This window comes from Strongylocentrotus purpuratus, unplaced genomic scaffold, assembly GCF_000002235.5.
Source record: "Strongylocentrotus purpuratus isolate Spur 01 unplaced genomic scaffold, Spur_5.0 spur5_scaffold_5, whole genome shotgun sequence".
NCBI lineage: Eukaryota > Metazoa > Echinodermata > Echinoidea > Camarodonta > Strongylocentrotidae > Strongylocentrotus > Strongylocentrotus purpuratus.
The window spans coordinates 43,130,739-43,153,560 of record NW_022145611.1 but is presented as its reverse complement, the minus strand read 5'-3'; the positions used below and the strand labels follow the sequence as shown (position 1 = coordinate 43,153,560).

The following is a 22,822-nucleotide window of genomic DNA, read 5'->3' as shown; positions in this document are numbered from 1 at the left end:
TCTTTCTATGCTCATTACTTAGCCAGTATACACTTTATTCCAAAATTGTTTGGCAAATGACATTTATTTGTAATCTTGAACATTCAGGGTAAGTTTCGTTTGATTCTGTGAGAATTAATTTTCTTTTTTTTTTACCAGAACTCAAGTTTATCTTTAACGACGCAAAAAAATGACGAATATATTTTCCCGTGGATGCAATAACTGTCATTGATATGCTTGCTCAATACATGGTCTATTCTCCTACACCGATGGCAAATATATAATCAGCAATTTAGCTAAGTTTAGAAAACGGCTGCATGAGGAAAATATTTTCCTTTGTGTAAAATCGAAAGTGAGGAAAAACATGCCTAAATACGGTTTCTGAGTGTGTAAAATAATGATAAAAGAAGTTACCTCTAAAATTTGCTCGATAGCGCAATCTGTGCAGGCATTAATTAACTACAGGGGGGCTAGCCATGTGGAGTTGGGGGAATTTTCCACACGGGCCACCATGTGTATGGACATGGTAATGGTGATAATGATGGTGATGATGATGATGATCATTACTAATTTTTTTTCATATTATTGTTGATATAATAATATCGTCTTTATTTTGTATTTGTGTTGTTATTATTATTTTCATAACTATAACCACCACCACTACTACTACTATTACTACTACTACTAGTCCTGCTTCTACTACTACTCCTATCACTTTTATTTGTTATCGTCATCATCATTAACAACAACAAAATCATCTTTAATTTATTATTAATTATGCGTCACCTCTCCACAAAAATCTGATTTTACTCGCCTATCATTGTACCCTCTATCTTTACTCATTAATCATTCATTTTCCCTTCCTCACGATGAATTCTGGAGAATGATCCATGGTAGATGTTGGCTTTTATGAATTTGTTTTATAATGTCTTTTTGATTGTAAATGTTATTGTATTTTAACCCCAAGGGGTTATAAAGCTGATTTTTATTACAATTGATACGATTTGAATTTAGCACAACATTTAGAGAATCTCGTTTATCACTATCGTCTTGGGATATTTAAATCTCTTTTTTTTTACGGGATGAAACAGGAAACCACCCTCTCACACCCACCCCATGTGAATACATTTGTAATCAAATACAACGCCCAATATCCATCAATTCTCTATAAAAAAGGAAGATAATTTCTGCATCGAACCACGCCAATGGAATTTTGAATCTTAATCTTAACAAAATCACGGGTAGGAGGGAGGAACATGTATGTTTGTATTTGGTAGTGTCTCATCCATCAAGTTTCTTTGAAGACTAAGAAAATTTTGGTGCATTATTATGTCACGTGTGGGAGGGAGGAACACGTATGTTTGTATTTGGGAAGTGTCTCATCCGTCAAATTTCTGTAAAGAATGAGAACATTTTGGTGCATTATAACACGACTTGCGATTTCGAATATGATTAAATTGTTTCTAACAATGTGAAGGAGAATCAAGGTCCACAGCCAAACCAGTAATGTTGATCATGCTACGTTTCCTGACTCAATTTGCTTTCAGGAATAAAATGATGTGTGCATTATTACAAAGACCCTGTACAATTTTCCTTCGCTCCCCTCCCCCCTCCCCGCCCAGCCAGTGTTTCGCAAATGTTTAGATGATACAAATAGTCCATAATGCATGATTCTCATTTTGTTTCGTATTTAATTTAACTTTAACTTTTTGTACACAGATTAAGAAAGCCCTCATAGCTGTTTCATGTGCGATGCCCAATAGCCTATTGTGATTTGATAGTTCAAACGGCAAATGAAATTCATTAAATAATCACTAGTCATTACGAAATCGAATTCCAACCCACTGTCGAATCTTTGATAAGGAAGAGACCACTAAAGTAGGGTAGTATTACGGAAAAAACACTCGTCCTAGCCCTTGGATTGTCCCTGCTGGCGGTGAGAGTGGATATTGCAAGTGCGGAAGCGTTATTGAATCCAATGACCGGGGTAATAATACACTGTCTAGTACTAGGATCAATTACTTCTAATTGAAAAGGCGCTATAAATAAAAATCAGAACATGTTTTACATGTCTATTCCAGAAAATTAAGTTTGATCCGTTTGAAATATCGAACAACATGTTATGCTAATGTGTTTGGAGAGGAGCAGGCATGACATTTCTAAACGGGGAAGGGAGGTAGTGCTCACAATAAACAGACTTATTTGGAGATGAAAATTTAAACACCTGCGAAGGAAGGGTAGAAAGGTTGAAAATCCCCAACAAAGAAAAACTTTTAAACCTCATTGCGAATTAAAAGTAAAGATGCATATTGCTAATTCCTTCAATGTGAATGTCTGTATTGATCTATTTGTGATGGATTTAGAATTCGTTCTCAAGAGGGAACAAACTTTCACCCATCTTTGCTGTCACGACTTTAGTGTAAAAGTGTTTATCAAGATATCATGTCATATATCTTCATGTTCAATTTCATGTCATGATAATCAACTGATTCAAAACATCCTGTTGAAAAGCTTATTCATGTATGTTTTGATAGTTGGAAATCTATCAGTTGTATACGGGTCAAGATTCGGATCGAGAGAGGGGGCTGGCATACAACGTGAACTTTTCAGCACTTGAAGAGGGAAAAGAGGAACTGTTGTCATCTTTAAAAGGATAGGGAGACACCATACTTAATAATTCTTATCTGAGATCGTTTAGAGTTATGAGTATTTCCATTGTACTCTATACGATTGTTTACATAGTTTCTACGCCCAGAAGTTCGTAATTATTAAAGCTATCAAACGCTTTGCAGATTGAGATCCGTCGTTATTTGTTTATTTATTGCGCTCCTCTTTTATTCATGAATTCAACTTCGACAATAAAGTACTTCAATGTTTCGTACCAAATCTATTTCACAAAAGAAAGCTAAACTAAGATTCCAAATATTCAAATATCCTTTAAAGAAAGTAAAGTAAAAGTCCGATACAACATTTAGAAATAGCATAATGCTCTTCGTTCAAACGGAATATCTAACAATATTTAATCAATCATGAAATAAAAAACAATATGTAGACGCAGTGGACAATCACCCAGCCTTTTTAATGGAGACAACACAAGCCAAATTTCAATGGATTCTTAAGTAGTTCATGCTTTTTATTTGATTAATATTTAGGAGATTTGTTTGGCTTTTCTTAAGAAGTGGAGCGAACTGTTAATCTAGATGCAGTTCACAAAGTTTCCTCAATATAGTCATTATCATTGTCAAAGTTGAAGACTTAAAGAAAACAACAACTAATCAACTATACGTGGTATAAAGTTTCTTCCTTTCTTCCTTTCTTCCCGTTATAATGTATTTGTGTATTCGGGCGTACCCATTACAAGCTTTTGCTTATCGGGTTTCGCGCCTTCTTCCTTGTAATACAAGTTCTTTAATTATATTTATGTTCCTACTTATAAATTGTATTGTTTGAACAGATGTCAACAATATGTTGTCAAATTGAATGGAAGAAAATAAATGTTTATTTGAATTGAATGAATATTGTTGTCGCCTTGCTTTAGCAGGATTGGTTTGCGGAACCAAACTTAAGACCTTAATGATCTTGGTCGCAATGTATCGTTGCTTAATGCCTGCTGCATACGATGTGTCATTAATCTGACTGAGTTGTTACTTGCGCAAGGTAAGCCTGCGGAGGCAATTAATCCATACACCAGCACATTTAAAGCAATACTACTTACTAGCACTATTCATCCAGCTTAGCGAGGCATGTAAGATGCCCTTAACATGCTTAAGTGCCTCATCTTTCATTTTTTTCTTTGAATTATGCCCACGACTGAAATCTTCAATGAAATACATAAGATCATTAAGTACTTTCAGAAGTCGCAACGAAGCGTTAATGGAAATAAAGTCAATTTTTAGTACTGAGACATCGATCATGTAGGTCATGCTAATGCATTTCTACAAAAGAGAATTGTTATAACATGTTATTCGTTTACAAAATTGACAACCATTGACGTTTCTTGATTCCCATTTGTTTATTATTACATTTACAATTAACTATTTAATGCTCACACGTTTCATTCCTTTTTAAATGTCCTTCATTTTGACCGAAGAAAACATTGGTCCCCATCAAGGCAGTTATACGGAAGCATGTCTAATTAGCGTGTGTATGTATACCCAAGCGTTGTGCGTCCGCATTGTGTGTTTGGACCGTTGATTTAAAACAGCAATTTTCAAACTTTTTCTAAGATTTATTTTGGATAATATTTCGTCATCAAATATTATTTACAAAATTACGGTTGTAACACTGTATAGATCACTCCCCAGTGTAAATATGATTTTGTTCCAAATGATTATTCAAGTGTCACAGATTAAAAATCTTTTAATACGACGAAAGAAAAAACCAACACATTTCATAGCAGAACGGGAACGAATTAAACTACTTTGTCGATATATTATCTTGATTGCCTTACACGTTGTTCGCTTTGAGCAACTCCTTTAGCTCGCCCACGTCCAGTTTGTATAATTACCTGTCGTTGCAAAGTGAGATTGAGAGAGAGAAAGCAATGAATGCCTCTTGTAGTGAAAGGGAGAGAAATATATCTCTTATCTTCCCCCGCACATGACTAGAAATGAAATATAAAAGATGAACAGTGGCCATTCTCTCACAATTGCTGCTTCTTTCATCTGCATGGCATATATTCGTCTTGAGCTCAAGGGCTACTAGCACGGGGATTGTTCAAACTTTTCTTCTATCTCTTATAATTATGGCGTCGCGGTCTACATGTGCTATATGTTCTTCATAGATGTTCATTCTTTCCATAGTTGTTTGTGTTTCTTCATTCCCATGCAAGAAAGTGTAATCATGCAGCCTTCAAATGGTTATCCTTTGGTTCATATGTTACTTATTCTAGCTCTTGCCGGTGAGTCTACTTAGTCTTCTATTTAAATATTTCTATTCGATGTAGGAGCTCTGTAACTCCTTTTCTTAATTTATTGGACGCTTGCTTATACAATATAAGTATAAGTTCTATCCAAGATAGTTACAACACTTTTATTTTATACAACGAAGGAAAATGAGGTTTATTTAGGACGCTTAAAATTGTTCAATAGCATTACCATTTGGCTTAGAATACAAACCAGATAGGTCACATTTAAAACACTATTCACCCTTTATAGCGTTTAATTAAAATGTCTTCATTAGTTGTTAAGAGTTAAATGTGATGGTTCGATAGCACACTTTTAAAATTCAAGACCGTTAAAAATGTATCATATCGAGTAAAGTATTGTACCACAAAATGTTGTTGCCATTAGGGACATTTTGTACAAAAACTGACCCACATAGGAAGAAGTCGTCCATAAGAAATCTTATTACCCATGTGTATAGTTCTTGTTTAATGTATCTTTAAATAATAATGCTGATCAATTATTATGTATCAACTGAAACAATTAGAAAATGGTCACTTTCACACAAAAAACTACACATTTTGATTGTCGTAAGCCAAACAGTTTTGAACGGTAGGTTTTTTTTTGTACGTACTAAAAACACAACGTAGTTTGCTTATGTTGCAAGTTGTTTTGTAACCATTGGATGAAACTAATCAGAGATAGCCATTACATGTGATGAAGAAAATATGCTTAATTTCAAGAATAATGATCAAAATATACATAATTCATTTGAGAACGGGGATATAAATATTAGTAGATTATACAAAATTGAAAATCTTATAATGAAATGTTTTGGAATGCAATGAATTCAATTGAATTGATGTTTTGCAAGTTATAGACATCTCCTTGAAATTTGATTTTGTAAATACTAATATTAAAGAAAATTTTTTACCGACGACGAATGACTCATGTGGCAAATCCAAATACTAAATAGGCATATTCCAGTTAGAAAATAAGTCAACATAAAAATGAAGGATTATATCTGTCTCTCTTTCAATAGTCATTCAAAATATTGATATCAAAATTTTCATTCCGTACAAAGGTTCGGAATATGTAACATACAAATTCAAAATTTATATAGAATAGACAGGAATCTTGGATAAACCATTGCATATCAAATTACAAAAAAAAAAAAAAAAAATCGATTATCATTAAACAGTAGCAAATAAAACAATTCCATAGGAATAGAAAAATACTTGGTATGTTTAGTTGTTACGCGATCGAGTAAGAAAAGGAAATACTGTAAACCGTGTAAAAGAAAATATAATGACTGGATTCGTCAGTCTATAATTTATATTACATGGCACGGTCGGTTTTTTGTTCTATTTCAGACTGACTCTATGAAGAAAAAAGATGACAATAATGTGTGAAATTCTATTTTCTACTGCCAAACAAAAAGTTATTCCAATAAATGCCCCTAGTTAACTTAACGAGTTTACATCATTGATGTACGTAACGAATAATAAATTAATTCCGTAGATGAACTCGTTTGATACTGGATATAGGTCAGAAATTCATTCGTGTCATTGCTAAGGTTATTTAAACTCATGAAATCAAATTCTCCGGGCAAAAGACATCAGTCTTTCGGGGAACAATATCTCATAAAATAGGCATAGGCCTAATGTATTCAATTCAATTCAAAATTATTTCCACTCAAACAGTAAAACATGAAATATAACAAAGGTAAACATAATATAGATCATTATTTTCAGTAAAGAGTGAAGGATGAATAGTGCGGTATGGTATGTAATCCCGTATAATTTTTTTGCCAAAATTGATTTGTTTGCTGTTTTGGCTTCAAAAGGATTCCAATTGGCCAAAAATGATGGGGTTCAAATTTTCTGACCCCTCCTTCACTTCCTGTGGGATCCATATTGGGCGCCAAAATGGCTTATATAAAGCGCAATAGGGAAATTTGGTGTCTTCAGGAAAATTTGAACCCCTATCAATTTCTGATAGCTTGGACCCCAATGAATCCAAAAATGAAAAAAAAAAAAAAAAAAATTGGCACAAAAGTCCTACGGGAGCTGTTTCAGTGACATACCGTACCACACTAGAAGGGAAGAAGCGCTTACACACCTACTAATCACTCACACTCGAACGCACACACTTACTTACACATTAACAATTTGGATGGTTTAGGCCTAACAAAGTTATCATCATTATTTAAGCACACGCTATAAAACTGTGTTTTACATGTACTGTACGTATTTTATCATGATTAACATCACTGCCTGCCTGTCGCCGGTATAGATGACACCCAACTAATTTTAATTGATTGCATTGTGAAATCATAAGGTCACAAGAAAATAACCATGGAAATATTGAAACATAACAGTACTTCAGAATTGTACACGGATGCCAAATCCTGCACTCATATAACAAGCTTTCACCTCAACACATTACCTTTGTTTTCTTCAAATATATATATTTAATGATATATTTAACCCTTGTTATCTGCAATAGGACCGTACAGCTTGGTGAAAGCAAGTTATGCATCCGATACTCAAGATTCGTCATCTCCAGGGTCCGACGTCCAATATTCACCTACACAAAAACAGGTACATTTTATAAGAGGAAATCCACCCTGCTATAAAGTTGGTTTAAATAGAGGCAGACAAATTAGAGTGACAAGTTAATGAACGTTTGAGCAAAATCTGATTAAAAATAAGAAAATTATGAATTTGTGTACTTGAGATCAATCACACACTAATTGGCAACTCAGTGACGTATCTTGTGACGTAAAAGTAAGAAATTTCTTTTTTTTTGCACTTTAGAAAATTTCCGATCTTACATAAATAAATGATTGCCAATATGTTTTTATACAACTCCTTTAAGAAACAAATATCTTCCATCATAAATATCTAAGAAAATGAAAGTTTATGACATTTTCGGTTAGAAGCAAATTGATGAGGACTTCGCAAGTTACGTCAAAGAGCTGTCTGTTTGTGCTTCACTGATGACAACTTAAAACATTAATAACTTTCTTATTTTTTATCGGATATTGCTCAAACTTTTACCAATTTGTTTATCTTGTGTTTCTGCTTGTATTAATACCAACTTATTATCAGGATAGACTTCCCCTTTAAGATATTTTTCATGATATTGGGTGAAGATAGATGGGGGCAGAAAATAGATTTCTATGAAATTCAGTTACGAAAAATAGAGTATTCCTCAATATGGTTTGAATGTATGATGGAAAATAAGGCCTTCAACGATGAGCATGTTGAGACTTATAAATGGGTTGGTAGCGTATTATGAGCTAGATGTTTTCAGTGACATATATACTTTTGCTTTTTCGGCATGCTATTTAAATTTGCCTTCCATTTTGCCCAGTTTGCCCTAAATACATCTAGGGGAAATACGGGAAAACATTATAAAGTAATTCAGTATTTTTAACAACTCACATTACAGAGCGGGCATTTTATTTATGCCCCCAAAAGACTAAAAATAGTTTACAAAGATAACGCCTAAATCTACTTTTTCATGAACTTGATGTTTCAGAGGAGAAACTCAGAAAATGAAGACGGTCCTTATATTTCAACGTCATCTACGAGTAGTGATCAAACTCAAGGTTTTCCTTCACTACCACTGCAGCGCTCAAATAATGTAAACATTGTCTTCGCCAATCGAATATCAGAACTGAAACAAAACTTACAGCGCCATCTTGAGACAACAACCAATCTCCTCGTCACACTTCAAAGTATTGATATGGAGGAACTAGAGGACAATCAGAGATTCATCAAATGTGCTTCTAAATTCTTGCCTTCCTTCAGTAAGTACTTTTTGACTTTCTGAATAAATCAAACAGTATTGAACATTTATCGTTAAGTATAGGAAAGTGTAATGTAGACAAATAATGTATGGTTATCGCTAGAACATTTTGAAAAGAGGTACGATTTTGCATTACACGATTGGCGACAAAAAACCCACAGTCAAAGTTGACAAGAAGTAAAAAAATAAATAAATGGAATAAGAATTAGCGTTAAAAGTCTTCACGTGCCGAAGTGTGTGAAATGTATAAACCTACCAATTTGTGGTTGCCGTCTAAATGAGTCCATTGTTGATGGTATTCTGATATGTTTTGAAAGGTTAAAAAGAAAACAACTATTGGACGTTGGTAGGGTATAAGCCAATATACGTCATTGATGTGGTGTACGGTAAACCGATTAGCAGGTATGATTATACATTTCTTATTTATTCATTAATTCATCAAGAAACTGTGTTAAGTCTTTTAGTAAGGCACTTATTTAAATTTATACTACGATCTTCTATTATAACATGTCTCATCGGGCGATGATTTAAAGATTAAGTCCACCCCGATATTAAATTGGATTTATTAGCAGCTGAAAATGAGAAAAACAGGTCGGTGACAGTTTGAGAATAACCGGTTGAAAATAAGAAAGTTATGTATATTTGAAGGCGAGATCAATCAAACACAAATTGGCGAGCTGCCTTCCCCCAAAAACCTTCATTTTCCCTTATAAAAATTGAATCGTACACACACTCTAAATTAACAATGATTGCAAATACGATTTTATACAACCTCTGTATGAAAGAAATGTATTTTTTCATCAATAACTGAGAAAGTTTATGAAATTATGAAAGAGCTCGCAAGTTACTTTACGTTGTTGCCAATTTGTGTTTCACTGATGACAACTTCGAAATCCCTAACTTTCCTTTTTTTAATCGGATATTGCCAAACGTTCACTATTTTGGTTCTCTCATTTTTCTGTTTTTATTAAAACCAAGTTAAATTTCAGGTTGAATTAAGCGCTATATAAAAGCGGAATTATTATTATTTAATGTGAAGTAAGATATTTGGTCACAACATTATAAACAAAGTTGGAAATTAACAGGAAGCGCAATGAAGCAATTATATAACAGGAAGAGCCCTACTAAATGCAAGTGGGGCGGATCTAGCTTTTTGCTAAGGGGCGGGGGGGGGGGGGGGTTGACCCAGTGGCGGATCTAGGATTTTCCAAGAGGGGGAGGGGGAGCCGGGGGGGGGGGTAGAGAGTACAACATTTGTTAAAAATCATTTTGCCTCCCGAAAAAGTGCCGACCAATATTTCGGGGCGGGGGTAGAAAGCACTACACACAAACATATAGTGCAATGTACTAACTATCAAAATCCTTGGAGTCATTATACAAGCTGATTTAAAATGGAATTTACGTTCAAATGACTTAGTCAAAAAGGGCAATAAAAAATGTACATGTTGAGAAAACTTGAGAAATTCAATTTACCTTTGAAGGATTTAGTGACAGTATACGCAGGTTACATACGACCAATTTTAGAATATTGTGCTCCAGCGTTCCTTAGAAGTCTTACAGTAGAACAAAATAATAATCTTGAAAAAATACAACGTAGAGTATGTAAGATTATTTTAGGGCGTAGTTACATTACCTATTCTAATGCATGTCAAGTATGCAATTTACCAACTCTTGAGGAGAGGAGACTAGCACTTTGTAGAAAATTCGCAAAATCCCTTTCAAATCACTCTATTTGTCAGACCTGGTTACCTCAGAAAAACACACTAATATTTCTTTTGCCGTATTCTCACTTATCAGCAATTTCAATTAAAAACAAAAAGGTTTAAAAATAGCCCACTGTCATTTTTGTTTCATATACTCAAAAAAAGTTGAAAAACTTGTTTAAAAAAGAAAAGAAAGTTGTATCCTTATTGCAGGTATACCGAGTGCTTGTATCCCCCTCCCCAAGTCGGCTGTTTAAAATATATCTATTTTAATCTTTTTGCCATGCTTGCGTTGACTTTTATGACATAACAGGTCATGTTTTTACGAAAGACCATTAGTGCCACGAAGAAAAAAAAACACACTTTCTACTAATCTGTTTAAACAGATTACGATATTTCTTCTAATCTGTTTAAACAGATTATAATCTGTTTAAACAGATTACGGTATTTCTACTAATCTGTTTAAACAGATTACGGTATTTCTACTAATCTGTTTAAACAGATTACGATATTTCTTCTAATCTGTTTAAACAGATTATAATCTGTTTAAACAGATTACGGTATTTCTACTAATCTGTTTAAACAGATTACGGTATTTCTACTAATCTGTTTAAACAGATTACAGTACTTCAACTAATCTGTTTAAACAGATTATAATCTGTTTAAACAGATTACGGTATTTCTACTAATCTGTTATAACAGATTACGATATTTCTTCTAATCTGTTTAAACAGATTATAATCTGTTTAAACAGATTACGGTATTTCCACTAATCTGTTATAACAGATTACGATATTTCTTCTAATCTGTTTAAACAGATTATAATCTGTTTAAACAGATTACGGTATTTCCACTAATCTGTTATAACAGATTACGATATTTCTTCTAATCTGTTTAAACAGATTACATTACTTCAACTAATCTGTTTAAACAGATTACGGATCCTACTTTTGTCACTTCCCCTGGCCTGCGCTGCGCGTTTTAGTGGGCTGTGATGACGTCACCCGCACGCGAATTTTTTTTCCGTACTCGAGAGGGCAAATACCCCATGTGCGCATGCGCGTGGACTTGTGATTTCTCTGCTACTTCCCATACGAAATGTACATGTATTCGCATGTACTGTGCACGATTCGCGTTCTACGAGTAAACGATGGCATAGTAGTCTTCAAACACAGACTCTGATTTGCCAGTTTGACAAAACAATTACGCATATATCGTGCGTAGCAATAGTACTAGTATTCAAGTCTGAGTAGTTGTATGATTCAGACATTTTAGTGCTTACAGAAATGCATCCCAAATTGAATAGCATGGTATAGTAGTCTGCAAGCACAGACGCTAATCGGACAGTTTGACAACATAGTGTCTTGAGTAGTGCTTTATATTCAAATATGTGTAGTTTTATGATTCAGACCCTACTGGTGCGTGTATTGGAAAGGCATCTCAACTTGCAGAGTGGCATAGTAGTCTGCAAGCACAGACGCTAATCTGACAGTTTGACAAAATAGTGTTATTCAAGTCTGAGTAGTTTTATGATTCAGACCCTACTGGTGCGTGTATTGGAAATGCACCTCAACTTATAGAGTGGCATAGTAGTATGCAAGCACAGACTCTCCTTTGACAGTTTGACAGAATAATATAGGCCTATTGTGTATTGAGTAGTGCTTTTATTCAAGTTTTCGTAGTTTTCTGTGTTGTGCCACTGCTCTCTCACTCTCTCTCTCTCTCTCTCTCTTTCTCTCTCTCTAGCTCTCCCTCCAGTATGCTCGCACTCTCTGTATTACTTTTATTTATAACTATGTACAAAATAGCTCTCGATCGGGTAATAAAATAGGGGGTCATCTAACTGTTTAGATACAAATTTGTTTTCCATTGGCGTCAAAATGCATGCACACATCTAACGGCAAATATCCGGCACGTGAAATTCTGAGTCTGGTCACAAATCATGATAAAAATAATGACAACTTAGGCCTAGGCCCTATATTAAACAAATAATTGTAATAATAAAGAGCAGGGCATTCTGAGTCGAATTCTTTTTCGATATAGGAGTAGGCCTAGATCTAGACGGGAAAAAAGGATAAAATGAATAACTCCGTTGAGCATCAATATTTTGGGCCTATAGTGCTACACCAGATTCAATTTTATTGATTTCTGAAGAAGAAAACATTATAGGCTAGGCCTAAGTGCGGAATGTGTCGAATCAATTTTACAACTGAATATTTGTCTTGCTTTGTCTTTCCGTTCGTGCCCACAATCAAGATGATTGAATCATTTATTTCATCATGTGTGTTTGTTCTATCACGATTTTATTATTAATTTGACCATGGATTATACTGACAAAGGAGTTATTAGACCAAAGTTAGAAATATTATTACAGAATGACGGTTTTGAGAAGGCCAATAAATGACCTCATGGTGTGTGGGTTTGTTCAGAGCCAGAAGGGCATTCGTTGTGTTAAGAGTTAACATCCTTCTGGCTCTCAGCAGACCATGATTATAAATAAAAGTAATACAGAGAGTGCGAGCATACTGGAGGGAGGGCTAGAGAGAGAGAGAGAGAGAGAGAGAAAGAGAGAGAGATATGGAGAGAGAGAGAGAGAGAGAGAGAAAGAGTGTGAGAGAGCAGTGGCACAATACATAGGCCTACCATGGGGTCTGGAATCATTAAACTACACAAACTTGCATAAAATCACTACTCATCAATACACAATATATTATTATGTCCTTGCAGACTACTATACTACACTCTACACATTGAGATGCATTTCTAACGCACGCACCAGTAGGGTCTGAATCATACATCTACGCAGACTTGAATAAAGTACTTCTCAGCACACTACTAGTATGTTGTCAAACTGTCAGATTAGCGTCTGTGCTTGCAGACTACTATACCATTCTATACAAGTTGGCGACTTGAATAAAGTACTTCTCAGCACACTACTAGTATGTTGTCAAACTGTCAGATTAGCGTCTGTGCTTGCAGACTACTATACCATTCTATACAAGTTGCAATGTATTTCCATATGCACTACTGGGTCTGAATCATACAACTACACAGACTTGAATACTAGTACTATTGCTACGCACGATATATGCGTAATTGTTTTGTCAAACTGGCAAATCAGAGTCTGTGTTTGAAGACTACTATGCCATCGTTTACTCGTAGAACGCGAATCGTGCACAGTACATGCGAATACATGTACATTTCGTATGGGAAGTAGCAGAGAAATCACAAGTCCACGCGCATGCGCACATGGGGTATTTGCCCTCTCGAGTACGGAAAAAAAATTCGCGTGCGGGTGACGTCATCACAGCCACTAAAACGCGCAGCGCAGGCCAGGGGAAGTGACAAAAGTAGGATCCGTAATCTGTTTAAACAGATTAGTTGAAGTAATGTAATCTGTTTAAACAGATTAGAAGAAATATCGTAATCTGTTATAACAGATTAGTGGAAATACCGTAATCTGTTTAAACAGATTATAATCTGTTTAAACAGATTAGAAGAAATATCGTAATCTGTTATAACAGATTAGTGGAAATACCGTAATCTGTTTAAACAGATTATAATCTGTTTAAACAGATTAGAAGAAATATCGTAATCTGTTATAACAGATTAGTAGAAATACCGTAATCTGTTTAAACAGATTATAATCTGTTTAAACAGATTAGTTGAAGTACTGTAATCTGTTTAAACAGATTAGTAGAAATACCGTAATCTGTTTAAACAGATTAGTAGAAATACCGTAATCTGTTTAAACAGATTATAATCTGTTTAAACAGATTAGAAGAAATATCGTAATCTGTTTAAACAGATTAGTAGAAATACCGTAATCTGTTTAAACAGATTAGTAGAAATACCGTAATCTGTTTAAACAGATTATAATCTGTTTAAACAGATTAGAAGAAATATCGTAATCTGTTTAAACAGATTAGTAGAAAGTGTGTTTTTTTTTCTTCGTGGCACTAATGGTCTTTCGTATGTTTTTGTTGTATTTCTGAAAACTTTTTATGGTTTATATTGCTAGTTTTTGACATGTATATCATGAAAAGTGTTATCTATCATGCCTAACGTGTAAACCTGGATATTGTATGAACCATGTTTGTGCTATAATAAAAACTATTTTTTTAAAATTGAATTGAAATGAAGGGTTTCAGTATAATAAGATAGGGAGGGACATACGTGTATAAATTAAATTTCGCCTGGTGGGGGTGACTTTAAAAAGTGTATTATTTCTGTCAGGCAAAACAGTAGTCAACATTTTAAGTATGTCGACAAGGGTTGACAAAATGTCGTAACATTGAAAAAGAAATATCGAAAACCGTGAATTGACAATATTTTTGGCGCTTATCTTCAACTTGTTTTAAATTAACAGATTACAGTAGACAGATGAATGGAGATGACGATAATGACAACCAAACCAAGACTTCAACGTCACTAGTGTCTGTTTTACATGAAAACAACACATTTTGCTCATCCAGTCAATCCTGTGGACATAATGCACAACAAGAAAACATCCCAGAAAATATCACATCCACTTCACAAAGAACACCGCAATTAAGCAACCCCCGACGGGATCAAACAACGATGACATCTAATACTTCTGCGACGACGACGACGACAACGGATCCAGTTCCATTTTTCCCACCCCGTCCGAATTATCCTGCTCGTCCGAACTTTCCACCACGTCCGAACTTTCCGCCACGTCCGAATTTTCCTCCTCAACCAAATTTTCCATCCTCGGGACGGACCTCCTCTCTAACAAACGTCGACAAAGATAATTTAGAAAAAATAGGAGATACTCCAGTTCGTGCAGAAGGTACGTACATTCCTGGATGTATTTTTGTTTTCTTCCTTTTTTCCATCATAAACAGTGGCGAAGCTTGAGTCCAGTCATTGCGGGGTCATTGCCATCAAGGGGTTGGGGGGGGGGGGGGGGGTGGGGATCTGAAGACCAGGGGTCAAACATTAACGAGGCCTAAGGGGAAAGCTGCAGAAGGGGCTCTTATGATCTTTTTCCCCTCTCTTTCTTCTCTCTATGTTTTTCACTTTTTCTCCTATTTCTTTTCATTATTCGATGTGGGAGAGGGGGCAAGTGCCTCCCTACATATGCCCCATGTAGCTCCGCTACCGTTCATAAAATTTGTAAAAATGTAAGCATTTTGGAAATATATACCCACTATACTCCATTCCCAAATCACTTTGCAACAATAATAATAATAATAATGATAATAATACTATTTAATTTTTTTATAGCGCTTAATACAAATGTCTCTAAGCGCTTTTCACATATACTACAATAATACTTGAATGAAGAGTACACAATTCAATCGTGTAGATTTGGGATGGGTTCTCAACTAATGGTCTTCAGCGTTCGTTAACATCCGAAAGTTCTTCATTATTGATTATGGTATAGTCAGAATAAAAAACGTCATTTCAAATTTGTATTTGTAGCTGTTGTTGTACCGTAGCCAGTATGTGTTTTGCTCAATCCGATTACTTTTTAGATAACATAAAAAAGAAATGTCTAACTATTTTATATAGTGAACGATTGGCGCAATGGAATTGACACCTCGCTTGCTTCAGGCTCATACAAAATTTGTTAAGTCTACATCATTCCGTAAGGAATGTAAAACCTTTGGACCAAATAACATGAGACTTCATTAAAAATTCTGTCTTAATGTAGGCAGTTTTTATTTGAACAAAGTTTAAAAGGGTAGAGTACTAACTCTATATTCTGATTTGAAGAATATGCTATTTTTGCATAAATTATCACAATATGGTTATAAATAATAAATTCTTCAGTTTTATAAGAGGTAACATTGATTTTAAGAATGGTCTCGTACACTGCAAAAACAAGGGTGTTAAATTTAACACCATGGGTGTTAATTTTAACACCATCCCGGTATCTATATCGGAAAACACCAGCTGGTGTTATTTAACACCAGGGTTTGGAATTAAACAATTCATTTCCACTCTTGGTGTTGAAGTAATTCCGCCTTTAGTGTTAAATTCTAACACCATTATTTCAACTTGGTGTTAAAGTTCAATTCTAGTTTTGGTGTTCAAAAATCCAACACCATTTCTTTCAACACCAGTGGTGTGTAGAATTTAATCCTGATTTTTTAGTTAAAATCAATACCAATGATTTAACACTCAATTCAAAGTATCCTGCGATGTCTGTTGGATTTAATTGTAACAATTTTCTAACTTTTCTGTCTGCAGAACAAATGTTCACACTTAACGGCATGTTTGCGCTGATGAAATAGGATATTCAGACCTTGACAAAAAATTCCATAACCACGATATCCCGAAGAGATTCTTGACAGCTAGCTCGCGCGTGCGCATGCACGATAGGACGTCATATCATAATTTATGACAACTGTCGTCCAATGATTTTGCTCGAATCCACTAACTTATGCGCATGCGCAAGTTCCTCACCATAACACCAAGACTCCGAACATCAACCTGTAATTAAATATTTCGACACTCTGTTGGTGTTGAACGGACGTGAAATTAACACCAAGGGTTTTTTTTTTTTCTATTCCGCGCTTGTGTTAGAAATTCAACACCCTGGTTTTTGCAGTGTATAGTGATCCAGTAGAGCAGATGTATAATCTTAACATACCGCCCGCATTTACATCATAACTCGTTACATCATAAATCCATTCTTTCGGAACACGACCACAACAACTTTCAAGAAATAATTTTTAAGGCAACTTATACATCCTTTTGTATAGCCTATATAAACCATGTTCTGATTACGTAATATGCCAATGTCACGTTCGTAGATTTCATAAAGTGACGCACTGGGCTATCGAAATTTGTCTTCGCATTATTTATTCTTTAAGTCGAAGCGCTCGTGTTTTTTCCTTTTTCTCGGATGATGCGGGCACACAGGATATATCTATTTTTTTGTAAAGTTTAAAATAAATTAAATGCAAAAACTATTAGTTTGTTGTAGTCTGATTTCTCTTGTGGATATGTATTTATTTTCCAGAAAAGCGGAAATTCGGGAAATCTAAACTATGTACATTTCTCTTGGGCTGTCACTCATGCGGATTTAAATTCATTTTAGGAAACATTTAAGCATGTTAACCATTTTGATTTCTCGAGTGGTCGAAGTGTTGGTTGTGTTGTTATAATAATTGAATTTCCCCACGCAATGGCGTTAAAAAGAAAGTGAGACAGTTACTTGTGCGTATTTAAATGTGAAGCAAGGGGGATTTCGCCCCTCTTGACGGATTTACGACCAAGAAAATCAAACGCAGCAACTATTTTCTAACCCTAATATTTAACAGGTAATGGAGTCATTATAAGTACAACAGACAAACAAACAAACAAACCGCACGAAATAAGTTATAATCTATGTAAATAAATCATTCTTGATAATTCCCCACCCCCGGTAACGCAAATGGAGGCCCTCAAAAAGTGAATTCTTGACTCAAAACATCTGGATAACAAATAAGTTGAGATTGTTTTCCTCTCCTGTGGCCAAAGTCGGGATACGTTACTGAATAAATTAGTTAGAATATACGCCATCACAGTCTTCTGTAATCTGTTGCATGCATGCGACTTACTTACTGATTATTTGAACCATTTAAAAACTCCACTTTACATGACTTTGGTGCGAAGCAAAACGATGAATATATTTCAACAATCCAATCAAATGCATAAGTTTTAAAGATTGGAAAAGGAAGAGATTTTTTTTTTTTTTTGTGGTCTTTTTTCGTAAATAAACCGGTTTATCAAATTCAATCGCCTAATATCGCTACTTGGTTTTTTTCCCTTTTTTTTTCTTCATTAAATAACTTTGATACTGGACTTATGCAGTAAAAATCGCTTTGACAGTTTCCAAAAGGTCAGATTAATATATCTCCTTTTTATCAATTGTTTATTAGACGAATTTGAAGTTTTGTACATGTACTATATACCTTAATTTAATTGTTTTCCTTTCTTCTTTGGCAGAGTCACTAAAAGTGTTCCAGGAGCATTTGCCTGTAGAAGAATACATGAGGCTAATGGACAATCGGCCTCGATTACCACCGCCCTCAGAGCCTCAAACACCTCCTTTTGATGGTAAAAGAAAGAGATCATTTTCAAAGTCGTGCGGGTCATACCAGAACTGCCTCCATTTGTTAACATCATTGAAGGAATGGAAAAAGTAGGATTCATATCTCGTAATAGTGTATACTTCTAAAATATTTTATTCTTCTAATATTATTTTTAACATTGAGAAAGGATATTTTTCACGATTATTCAAGATTCTATTTTGATGCAGATTATCAGGTTTTGTGAAATGAAGAGATACCTCGTATTTTTGTATGAGTATAGCATAATGAGAAAGAAATTTGATTAATTGAATGGATCAGAGATAACTATGTTTACGTCATGAGACACGAGGGTGTTTACTAGTAAAATGGCAGCAAATAATAAATAATTTCAAATGAAAGAAAGCATGTCACAATTAATGTATCAGGTAAAAGAGTATACACAATACTAAGTCACACAAAATATTGTGTCAAAATGACTTGCTTATTGAATCATGGTAACGTGATTTATAGAATGAAATGATGGTTGCAAAATTCCATCGCTCATCTATATTCTTACTAGTATTGTTATCAAATATATTCTATTTTCATAGTTAACATTGTATGTCCTTTTTCAGGGAATTATCGTAGACTTACGACACTTTTTGTATTCATACCTTCAGCAACAACAAAAGAGAAAACAGACATTAATATTAAGGTTTTCGAATGACTACTTGATTTAAACTTATCTTTATATATCAAAATAAACACAAATTAATCCCCTTTAATTTGAATCATACCATTCACACATGAGTGAGTATAGACATTTAATACAAAATGAGTCTTTATAAATAGGCAAAATGGGGCATCTGCTCATTCATATGTTGATGAGCATTTCCATGTTGTATAGAGTCAAATTAAAACAATGAAATTAGAAAGAAAAAAAAATCGAGAAACACGAAAGGAGAAGCAGTTCTGAGACCCCAGTAGACATCGGCTAAATCCTCCTCATTTGTTCTCTTTCTTTGTTGTTAAGGTTGAAAAAGAATGTCTTGCAGATGCATAATTTTATTTTCAATAACATTCGAATGGCTACCGCTCTATTTTTGCAATTTTCTTAATCAGCCCTTCAAACGGTTAAATGAATCTGCCCATCCAAGCGTGAAAGTTCAAAACTTGCTCTTCATGAAATATTGATTTTGGTTTGGTATTTAATTTTCTCTAATTCAATACATATTTTATTATAATTTATTGACGGTTTTTATGAACATTTTAAACTATAAATAGTGTCTACCCTTTTTTTTGCTGTGTGTATATTATTTTACTCTTCTATTTCCTTAAATCCAAAAATGAAGAAAAACAAATTGACGGTTAAATATGGGCAAAGTTTCGTAACTAATAAAGTTATTTTGAACGGATGAAATGTTTCCATCACCTACAACTTTTAATTTTATTTGAAGTTTGTATATCTGTACATAAAATAGTTGCTTAAGTATAACAATTAGGAAACTCTTACCTGTACTCAAATCTTTCCAATGGATTATTATTATAGAATTGCTTTCCATTTGTATTGTCAATTTGTAAAGCGATTATTTTTAATCGCGATGTGCTTGTTTTTACTAATAATTGGTGTGTGTGTGTGTGTGTGTGTGTGTGAAAGATGAAACATGCACTTAATATATATTGCTATATTTTGTCAATGATATTTCGAAGTTTATATTCAGTATACACATCGAATCTTTTTGGTGAATGAGTGAATAGTAGGCATTACATTTTGACAATAACAATTATTATGGCTGATGAAAGGTATGCTGAGCATCAGAATAAACTTTTCCCTTCCGTAGAAGATCGTTATTGGAACACTCTTTAAAAGCTCCCTTTATTTATACGTTGTCAAAACATCAGTGCTCAATTCCCGTGCTTTATAAATACAATTGTTTCTTATTTCTCAAACATAAGATCCGAGTGCTTAAGTTAAATATATCTTAATTTATGTGACATTCGTTCTTCATACTATTTTGGATATGTTTGTGCATATTTGTTTAAATTAAATTTGTGACATATTAGACTTAGACATTTTTTCAAAACGCAGGCCTACTTACAGGACAGCGGTTAAACAGGCGAATAAAGGCTCTTATACATTCAGATGAAATCTTGAGGGTTGTAATGAGTGTTCCTCTAGGACTTACTCTCGACAACTTTCCCCGGACAACTAAGTACTCATAGGATGACTATCCCTAGGACAATTACTCACCTCTTGAGGACTACCAAGTTTTATTAGTAGTTTTCCGAGAATGATTGTCCAAAGAATATATTACTGAATGTTAGTGCTCCACGGGTAATTTTCATTGGAAGTAGTTGTCCGAGGTTTTTGTTGTCTTCGTATGTGTCGAAGGGATTCGAAGTTTCTTTTGTCTCATTTTCATATAATCAGCGGTACCACATACCGCTTTTGATTAATTAGATTTTGTCTACCTTTTCATTATTCTAAAAGTTGCATTCATGTATCTATTTCTAGTGTCATTATTGTTATATTTGATTGATTGATTGATTAATTGTTATCTTCATCGATTACAAATACATCGACAAGTTCCTTTGTATTTCTAGTGAAAGAACCCAGTCTTTTCGTTTGTTTCTAAACTTTGAAACATATCAAAAAGCATATGGTTCGAATAACACAGGTTCTGAAACTTTGGTTTGAATTGTAATTTCTCAATTTAAATGTAAAATTCAATTATCTAGAGATTTATATAATTTGTAAAATAGGTATTCTTTATATTGGATATAATATGTCCCTCATCTTGATTCGTAACTTGGCCTATTTCCCCCCCAAAATAAAATATTATACTCTTTTTCATTATCAGAAAAGGATATGAATGCTATTATATTCTATTTCATCCTTAAATAGAAATTTCTTTCCGTTCTTACCTCATAACGGCTTCATGCCCAATGGTTTACTGACAAAAGAGTTATACGCATTTGTGTAAAATAGTACTTTAATTATTATTGTTTATTTTCATGACACAGTAATTCGAATAAATATATGATGTTAACTTTAAAATATGTGTTAACCTTCATAATGTAGTAGAATACATTCATTGTTTCGTAACACTTGTAAGATTGTGGTGTATAACAATTTCAATTGTTAAGCCTTCGTCCAGTGAGTGCAATTTCTCTATTTTTCATGAATAAAGCAGATGAATTACAATTATAAATTGCATAACAATTAACTCTCGTTTCTCAATCTACATTTCGATAGTTAGTTTCTATATAATCGACGTAAATATAGTAATCAAATGCATTTCATCATATATTTTAACCTTTTAGCTCACATGTAAGATACTTTGAGAAATTTATTTAACTTAACATTAAATTATCATGAAATAGGTTTTAAAAAAATACCTAGCAAAACTACAACAACAAAAAATATAAACCAAGATACGGGTATCTTGTTTTCTCACACTTCCACCAAAGAAAAGTTGTCGACCCTGAAACAAATTTTATTTTTCATGTGTGGGAATCGGTGTGTGCGTGTGTGAGCACATTTTAATGCGCGTGTAATATTTGTATTCATTAATGATTGGAGTGATCTAATAAGCTTCATTATAATATAAAATGCTTCCTGTAAAGCCAGACTCTTGTTTGCGCGAGTGTGTGTGGGTGCGTGTGTGAAGAAGTAGGTGTGGGGTGGAGATAGGTTGAAGGTTTAGCCTGATTTCCACCTGTTTTGAAGTTAGCCGAGACTGATTCAGTCGTTGTTGACGTACAGCTGAGAGCACTTTCGCACTCTATATCACCCCAATGTACACAACTAATTTTCAGAAAGTTAATAAATATTTTATTATAAAGATCCATTAAATTTACTGTCCTTAGGTTTTTCCCAAAATTTCACGCATTGCATTTTATGTGCTAGATACGTAAGGGGCAAACTAGGTGATTCAACCTTTAAGGCTAAAAAAATACGATGAATAAATCCGGAACAAACTTCCAATACCTCAACGACCTTTAATAGTTGCAAATACTTGATAGCTGATAATTATTTAATGAATAACTGCCTTGTTTCAAATGATGAAAGACGGAAAAAATACTTATTTATATTGCAAATGCATTACACAAGTCCGTTTTCAACACACAATCAGACCCATGACGGGTAGATTGAACAGCGACTCAAACAGCTTTGTATATCATTGAAATTCCATATCTCGAAAACATTTAATATTCAACTACGTACTGTAAAAAACAACAACACCCTAATCCGGTTATATATGATATTCATTGATTATTTTAAACACCATCAGGGATTTCCATGTTTTCTGATGGCCATTTCTGGTGGCCATAACACATTTTAAACAGTTTCAATGTATTTGTCGACTCCCAAAACCTGGGTATAGGCACCAGGTATAGACATCAGTATAAG

The 22,822-nt window shown here is 34.1% G+C and overlaps 1 long non-coding RNA gene across 1 annotated transcript; it reads left to right on the top strand.

Annotated features, from left to right (window-relative positions):
- Nucleotides 1-7,376: 7,376 nt before the first annotated feature.
- Nucleotides 7,377-15,188, top strand: LOC115929442. The gene is made up of 3 exons (XR_004066496.1): nt 7,377-7,465; nt 8,409-8,679; nt 14,751-15,188. It is a non-coding gene; the product is annotated as an uncharacterized LOC115929442 (long non-coding RNA).
- Nucleotides 15,189-22,822: the final 7,634 nt, after the last annotated feature.